The sequence below is a fragment of the Arachis hypogaea genome, chromosome 19 (genome assembly GCF_003086295.3).
Source record: "Arachis hypogaea cultivar Tifrunner chromosome 19, arahy.Tifrunner.gnm2.J5K5, whole genome shotgun sequence".
Taxonomy (NCBI): Eukaryota; Viridiplantae; Streptophyta; class Magnoliopsida; order Fabales; family Fabaceae; genus Arachis; species Arachis hypogaea.
In genome coordinates this window covers 99,387,754-99,394,842 of record NC_092054.1, presented here as the reverse complement: position 1 = coordinate 99,394,842, position 7,089 = coordinate 99,387,754, and the positions used below count along the sequence as shown (strand labels likewise).

General features: G+C 43.1%; 1 non-coding gene across 1 annotated transcript; it reads left to right on the top strand.

The window, feature by feature from the left end:
* The first annotated feature begins 2,210 nt into the window (after window positions 1–2,210).
* Window positions 2,211–2,318, top strand: LOC112780194 (small nucleolar RNA R71). The gene has a single exon (XR_003191047.1). It is a non-coding gene; the product is annotated as a small nucleolar RNA R71 (small nucleolar RNA).
* Window positions 2,319–7,089: the final 4,771 nt, after the last annotated feature.

The window sequence follows — 7,089 nt, the reverse complement described above, 5'->3', positions numbered from 1 at the left end:
GATCTTGAGGTGTCAAGGATTTACATCCCTGCACCTATTAGGCATGTAAAATGCCTTTGCATGCTACTCTGGGCGTTCAGCGCCAGATTGGTGCTTGTTCTGGGCGTTGAACGCCCATTTGTTGCCCATTTCTGGTGTTGAACGCCAGAACCATGCTTGTTCTGGGCGTTCAGTGCCAGCTCTTCTCCAGGGTGCAATTCTGGCATTCAAACGCCCAAATGCTGCCCATTTTGGGCGTTCAGCGCCAGAACCATGCTCTGTTCTGGCATTGAACGCCAGCCAGATGCTTCTTACTGGCATTTAAATGCCAGTAAGGTCTTCCTCCAGGGTGTGATTTTTCTTCTGCTGTTTTTGATTCCGTTTTCAATTTTTATATTTATTTTGTGACTCCACATGATCATGAACCTAATAAAACATGAAAGAACAAGAAAAATAAAATTAGATAAATAAAAATTGGGTTGCCTCCCAACAAGCGCTTCTTTAATGTCAATAGCTTGACAGTGGGCTCTCATGGAGCCTCACAGATGTTCAGAGCATTGTTGAGACTCCCCAACACCGAACTTAGAGTTTGGATATGGGAGTTCAACACCAAACTTAGAGTTTGGTTGTGGCCTCCCAACACCAAACTTAGAGTTTGACTGTGGGGGCTCTGTATGACTCTGTTTTAAGAGAAGATTACTGTGCCTCTTTTCCATGTTTACAGAAGGATGTCCTTGAGTTTTAAACTCAAGGGAGTCCTCATTCAATTGAAGGACTAGTTCACCTCTGTTAACATCAATCACAGCTCTTGCTGTGGCTAGGAAGGGTCTTCCAAGGATGATGGATTCATCCTCATCCTTCCCAGTATCTAGGATTATGAAATCAGCAGGGATGTAAAGGCCTTCAACCTTTACTAACACGTCCTCTACTTGTCCATAAGCCTATTTTCTTGAATTGTCTGCCATCTCTAATGAGATTTTAGTAGCTTGCACCCCAAAGATTCCCAGTTTCTCTATTACAGAGAGGGGCATGAGGTTTATCCCTGAACCAAGGTCACACAGAGCCTTTTCAAAGATCATGTTGCCTATGGTACAAGGTATTATGAACTTTCCAGGATCCTGTTTCTTCTGAGGCAGTGTCAGTTGATCCAGATCACTTAGTTCATTGGTGAACAAGGGAGGTTCATCTTCCCAAGTCTCAATACCAAATAATTTGGCATTCAGCTTCATGATTGCACCAAGGTACTTGGTAACTTGCTCTTCAGTAACATCCTCATTCTCTTCAGAAGATGAATACTCGTCAGAGTTCATGAAGGGCATAAAGAGGTTCAATGGAATCTCTATGGTCTCTAGATGAGTCTCAGATTCCTTTGGTTCCTCAAAGGAAAACTCCTTATTGATCACTGGACGTCCCAGGAGGTCTTCCTCACTGGGATTCACGTCCTCAACCTCCCTTACAGGTTCGGCCATGGTGGTAATGTCAATGGCCTTGCACTCTCCTTTTGGATTTTCTTCTGTATTACTTGGGAGAGTACTAGGAGGGATTTCAGTGATCCTTTTACTCAGCTGACCCACTTGTGCCTCCAAATTTCTAATGGAGGACCTTGTTTCATTCATAAAACTCACAGTGGCCTTAGATAGATCAGAGACTAAGTTTGCTAAATTAGAGGTATTTTGTTCAGAGTTCTCTGTCTGTTACTGAGTTGATGATGGAAAAGGCTTGCTATTGCTAAACCTGTTTCTTCCACCATTATTAAAGCCTTGTTGAGGCATTTGTTGATCCTTCCATGAGAGATTTGGGTGATTTCTCCATGATGGATTATAGGTGCTTCCATATGGTTCACCCATGTAATTTACCTCTGTTATTGCAGGGTTCTCAGGATCATAAGCTTCTTCTTCATAAGAAGCCTCTTGAGTACTGTTGGATACAGCTTGCATTCCATTCAGACTTTGAGAAATCATATTGACTTGCTGAGTCAATATTTTATTCTGAGCCAATATGGCATTCAGAGTATCAATTTCAAGAACTCCCTTCTTCATAGGCGTCCCATTACTCACAGGATTCCTCTCAGAAGTGTACATGAACTGGTTATTAGCAACCATGTCAATGAGTTCTTGAGCTTCTGCAGGAGTTTTCTTTAAGTGAATGGATCTACCTGCAGAGGTGTCCAATGACATTTTAGCTAATTCAGACAGACCATCATAGAATATGTCCAGGATGGTCCATTCTGAAAGCATGTCAGAAGGACACTTTTTGGTCAGTTCTTTGTATCTCTCTCAAGCTTCATAGAGGGATTCACCTTCTTTCTGTCTGAAGGTTTGAACTTCCACTCTAAGCTTGCTCAGCTTTTGAGGAGGAAAGAACTTGGCTAAGAAAGCCGTGACTAGCTTATCCCAAAAGTTCAGGCTATCTTTGGGTTGAGAGTCCAACCACACTCTAGCTCTGTCTCTTACAGCAAAAGGGAAAAGCATGAGCCTGTAGACTTCAGGATCTACTCCATTAGTCTTAACAGTATCATAGATCTACAAGAATTCAGTTAAGAACTGAAAATGATCTTCAGATGGAAGTCCATGAAACTTGCAATTCTGCTGCATCAGAGAAACTAATTGAGGTTTCAGCTCAAAATTGTTTGCTCCAATGGCAGGAATGGAGATGCTTCTTCCATGTAAATTGGAATTAGGTACAGTAAAGTCACCAAGCATCCTCCTTGCATTATTATTATTTTTGGCTGCCATCTCCTCTTCCTGTTCAAAAATTTCTGAAAGGTGCTTGCTGGATTGTTGTAATTTAGCTTCTCTTAGTTTCCTCTTCAGAGTCCTTTCAGGTTCTGGATCTACTTCAACAAGAATATTCTTGTCCTTGCTCCTGCTCATATGAAAAAGAGGGACAGAAAAATAATAATAATATGGATCCTTTTTACCACAGGTATAGAGCTTCCCCTGTGTGAGTAGAAGAAGAAAAGAATGTAATGTAAAGAAAGAAACACAAGGGTAAGGAGAGCAGAGATGTGCGATGAAGAGAGGTGTTAGTAGATGAATAAATAAATAGAAGGAGATGAGAGAGAAGGAGAATTTTCGAAAATTATTTTTGAAAAAGAGTTAGTGTTCCGAGGGTTACCTGAAACTGGAGGTCGATCTCAGATGAGATCTTTGGTACTGGTCGGAGATGACGTGTCCGACTGGCTGGTGGCGGCCGGAGCTGTTGTGTCCGACTTGTTGGAGTTATTGTACTGCTGATCCTTGGCCACCGGAGGGTGGGGGGTACCTGCGAGAAACTCCGATGCTTAAGTTAGCACGGGTATTAGGCAGGTTTTTATGTAGAATTAGAGTATGAGTTATACCTGGGTGCTCCAGTGTATTTATAATGGTGAGATGTGACCTTTGGATAAGATAAGTTAGTTATCTTATCTTATCTTTATCTTTTGGGTTGAGGTCAGCGCATTTTCAATGGAACCGCCCTTCTCTGTAGGCCTGAACGACCTTTTGGATTTGGGTCGTATTCCTTGAATAGGGCCCTTTTTGGGCTTTCCTGTCGATTTGACCGAGTTCTTCGTAAAGAAGTCGGTCCGCTTGACCTAAGGAGGTCGGTCGCTTTATTACTAAATATCCCGGTTCGGACAGCTCGACCCAGGGTATGAACAGTGCCCCTGCTTGAGCTTGGTCTTCTTTTTGAGGTCGAGTTCTTGACTTCGGTCTTTCTTTAGTGAAGCCGATCTCAAGCATTTTGTCAATTCCTTTGTAGAAGCTTTTGAATGTAGAACGTTTTCCTCTAAAAGCGCGCGCTTTTATATCGGCGCTTTGGGAACGTGCGAGGGTTTAATGCCTTTTAATTTTAGCATTAATTGCCCCGTTTCCTTTTGGCTCTTTATTTTGATTTTGAAAACCCAGAAACGGTTTCTCTTCTTTCGCCCTTTTCGTAACTTCTTCGCATTTTTCCCTTCATTCTCTCGCTTTCAACTTTTCTGTGTTGCGGCGTTTGTTTGATTTTTCTGAAGCCTCCGCCTGGAGTTTGTAGTTTCGCGTTTCAGCCCAGCGACGTTTTCTTTTGCTCGTGCCTTTTCTTTTGCTTCAAGGTAGTGATTCCAGATTTCGCCGTCCCTCTTCACCTTCCCTGAAGTCTGTTGCCTTTTCAGGTTGGTACTAACTTTCTTGCTTCTTTCACGGCTTCATCTTTAGTTTTTTGGTGAAGCTTTTGCTTTTGCATGTTTTGAAAGTTTGGACCTTTTCGTGATTTTGCATTTGTTTGTCGCTGTAAATGCGTTTTTCTTGGCTTTCTTTTGTGTGTTCCTCTGGCATTTCCGTCGAGGATTTATACGGTTTTTGTTTGTTGCTTCTGATTTTTTACTATCTGATAGAAACTCTGCATCCGTTCCTTGCTTTGCTTGATTGCTTTTTATCTGATTTCTCAAAAGTTCGTACCTTTGATGATTTCCATTTGGCGTGTTTTGATGTTTTGGGAATGCTTTTTGCTTGGTTGACTGTGATGACTTATGCTTCTGAAAATGCTTGCTTGTTTGAAGTCTTTTTCTTGTTTGAAAGATGCTGGGGTGAGAGCTGTAGATTTTCTTGGAAACCTTGCTTTGTTACTGCCTCCAAATGATGCCCCAAGATTTTGGTTTGAGTCTTGGGGTTTTCCTTTTCTGTGTGTTCACCTGCATCGTATTGAGTTATTTTCTCCCTTGTCCGAGATGTTTTTAGTAATCCCATCTTCTTTTCTTACTTGTAGGATTAGTTGGCCTCATGTCTTCTCGTAATAACATTATAGATATGTCTTCCAGAGTTCCCGAGGGGATGTCCGATTGGCTGGACTCCCTTGTTTTGTTGTGTGTTTCTATTGTGGATGCTGAATTTTGCACAGAGCTGAGGAAGCGCCATAGGATTTGTGATAACAGTGCCCGCGAGAGTGATTATGAGCTTGTTGCTCCTGATTCCGATGAGAGAGTTTGTTTTCCGACTTCCGTCGACGGGGAGCGTCCCTCTTTCTATGCTTATGAATACTTCTTCAGCCAATTAAACGTTACTTTCCCTTTTACTACTTTTGAAACTGACTTGTTGTGGTCCTGCAATATTGCTCCGTCCTAGCTTCATCCGAACTCCTGGGGTTTTATCAAAATATTTCAACTTCTGTGTCAGGAGTTGGACATAACACCTTCTGAAACTCTTTTCCTTTATCTTTTTGTCTCGGCCAAACCTGGAGGTTCCTCCAGAAAGAAAGCTTCCTGGGTTTCTTTCAGGTCGCCCCAGGGGCATAAAGTTTTTGCCATGTATGATGAGTCATTTAAAGATTTTAAAAACTATTTCTTCCGAGTCTGTGCCATTGAGGGGGTTCGCCCCTTTTTTCTTGATGAAAATGATGAGCCTGCTTTTCGTCTGGAGTGGCAAAAGAATGTAAGAGTGCCACGTTACACATGGGAAATGCTTAGTGAGGTTGAGCGGGCCTTTGTAGTTGTTCTTGAAGATTTGTGGGGGAAGCCACCCCATCTGGACATAAAGAGATTTTTGAGTGATCCATCTTTGGTTCGGGCTGCTTTGGGTACTGTCTGATTTGTTTTTATACTTCCTCCCGAGTTTTGTTTCTCCTGTGTTGTAACTTGTCTTTGATTTTTGTGTTTTTTCAGAGATGTCGAAGAATAATGATTCTATGAGAGCCTATAAGAAGGCGAAGAAGGCGACCGCTGCTTTAAACATCTCGGCCAAGGCGGCCGGAGAGGGATCATCTCAGCCTCCAGTTAAACCTCCTATATCGAGTTCTGCCGGGCCGAGGAAAGCAATTCCTACTCCCCGGGTCCGTCTGGTCGATCCTCCACAATCTTCTGTTGCAGCTTCCGGTGCCCCTCCTAGTAAAAAGCAAAGAACAACTTAGTCTTTCAACCTTGATGCTCCTGACCTTGATACGGTTGAGTTTGTAGATCAACAAATCGGCCATTATGGTGTTCTTCCTATGGACGACGTGTCGCTTCTTCATCATTTTGATTATATCACCCGGAGTGGTATCAAGTTGGCACACATGGGGGCGGCCCTATATCGAACTGCTCAAAGTCTTCCTCTCCATGCTACTAAAGCTTTTATGGAGGAGGCCAAACAGGAGTTTGATCGGATGAAGGACTTGAAGGAGGAGCTTGAAGTAAGGGTGGCCAAGTTAGAGAAAGACTTGGAGAATGAAAAGGCTAGTTCTACTTCTCTGGCTGGTTCTCTGAGACTGGCCGAAGACACGGCTATGCGGCATAAGGACAGTTATTTGACGTCTTACCGGGAGGTGTTGCGTCTGAGAGAAGAGTTGGAGAATGCCCGGGCTAATTATTCTGAACTCCAAGGTCATCTTGTTGGCAGTGTAACTGCTGCCTATGAGAACCTGAGGGAACAAGTTCGGGTTATTGCTCCCGAGGCCGACCTAACCCTCTTTAGCTTGGAGAACGTTGTCAGGGATGGCAAGGTTGTCCCTAATGACGAGGATGAGGATGATGTCGATCCTTCCCCTGTGGCCTCTACCAAGGTGTCGACTTCTGCTGTCCCTGCCGAGGTTGGTCCTCCCGCTTCTGACCCCGACTGCCAGATCTTGAACCGGGATGACGGTACTGTAGATGCCGTTCCTCTCTAGACTCGGCCTCCGTCTCCTCGGCTTGATGCTACTAAAAAATCTTCTGACCCTTAGTTTTAACTTTATTCTGGATATGTAGTTGGCCCGGCTTGTGGGCTTTTTTAAACTCTTTATGTTTTGTTAATTGCTGACACTTTCCTGTTGCTTGCCTAGCAACTTTTGTTTTTTATGAAAAACAAATGGTAGCATGCTTTAGCTTTTTTGAGATAGGTTTTGGTGGCCTCCGAGGCTTTTATAACCTTGTGGATGATATCGCGCTTTTTGGGCTTGACTTGGTATCTCTTTTGGATTGCTTTGTACTTTGTATCTTGAATCCTTTGTGGTTGTGACTAGGTAGGTCTAACTTGATTTTTGGTTCGTTCTTGCTCCGGCTTGTATTTTCCACGATTTGTAACCGATTTCTTCAAGTTAGTCCTCCGAGTTATTTTCGCAGTCCTTTTCTAAGTTATTTTTGTAATCCCTTTCCTGGATCTTTATCGGATCTCTTCCCGGGATTACTTTCATAACTTTTTT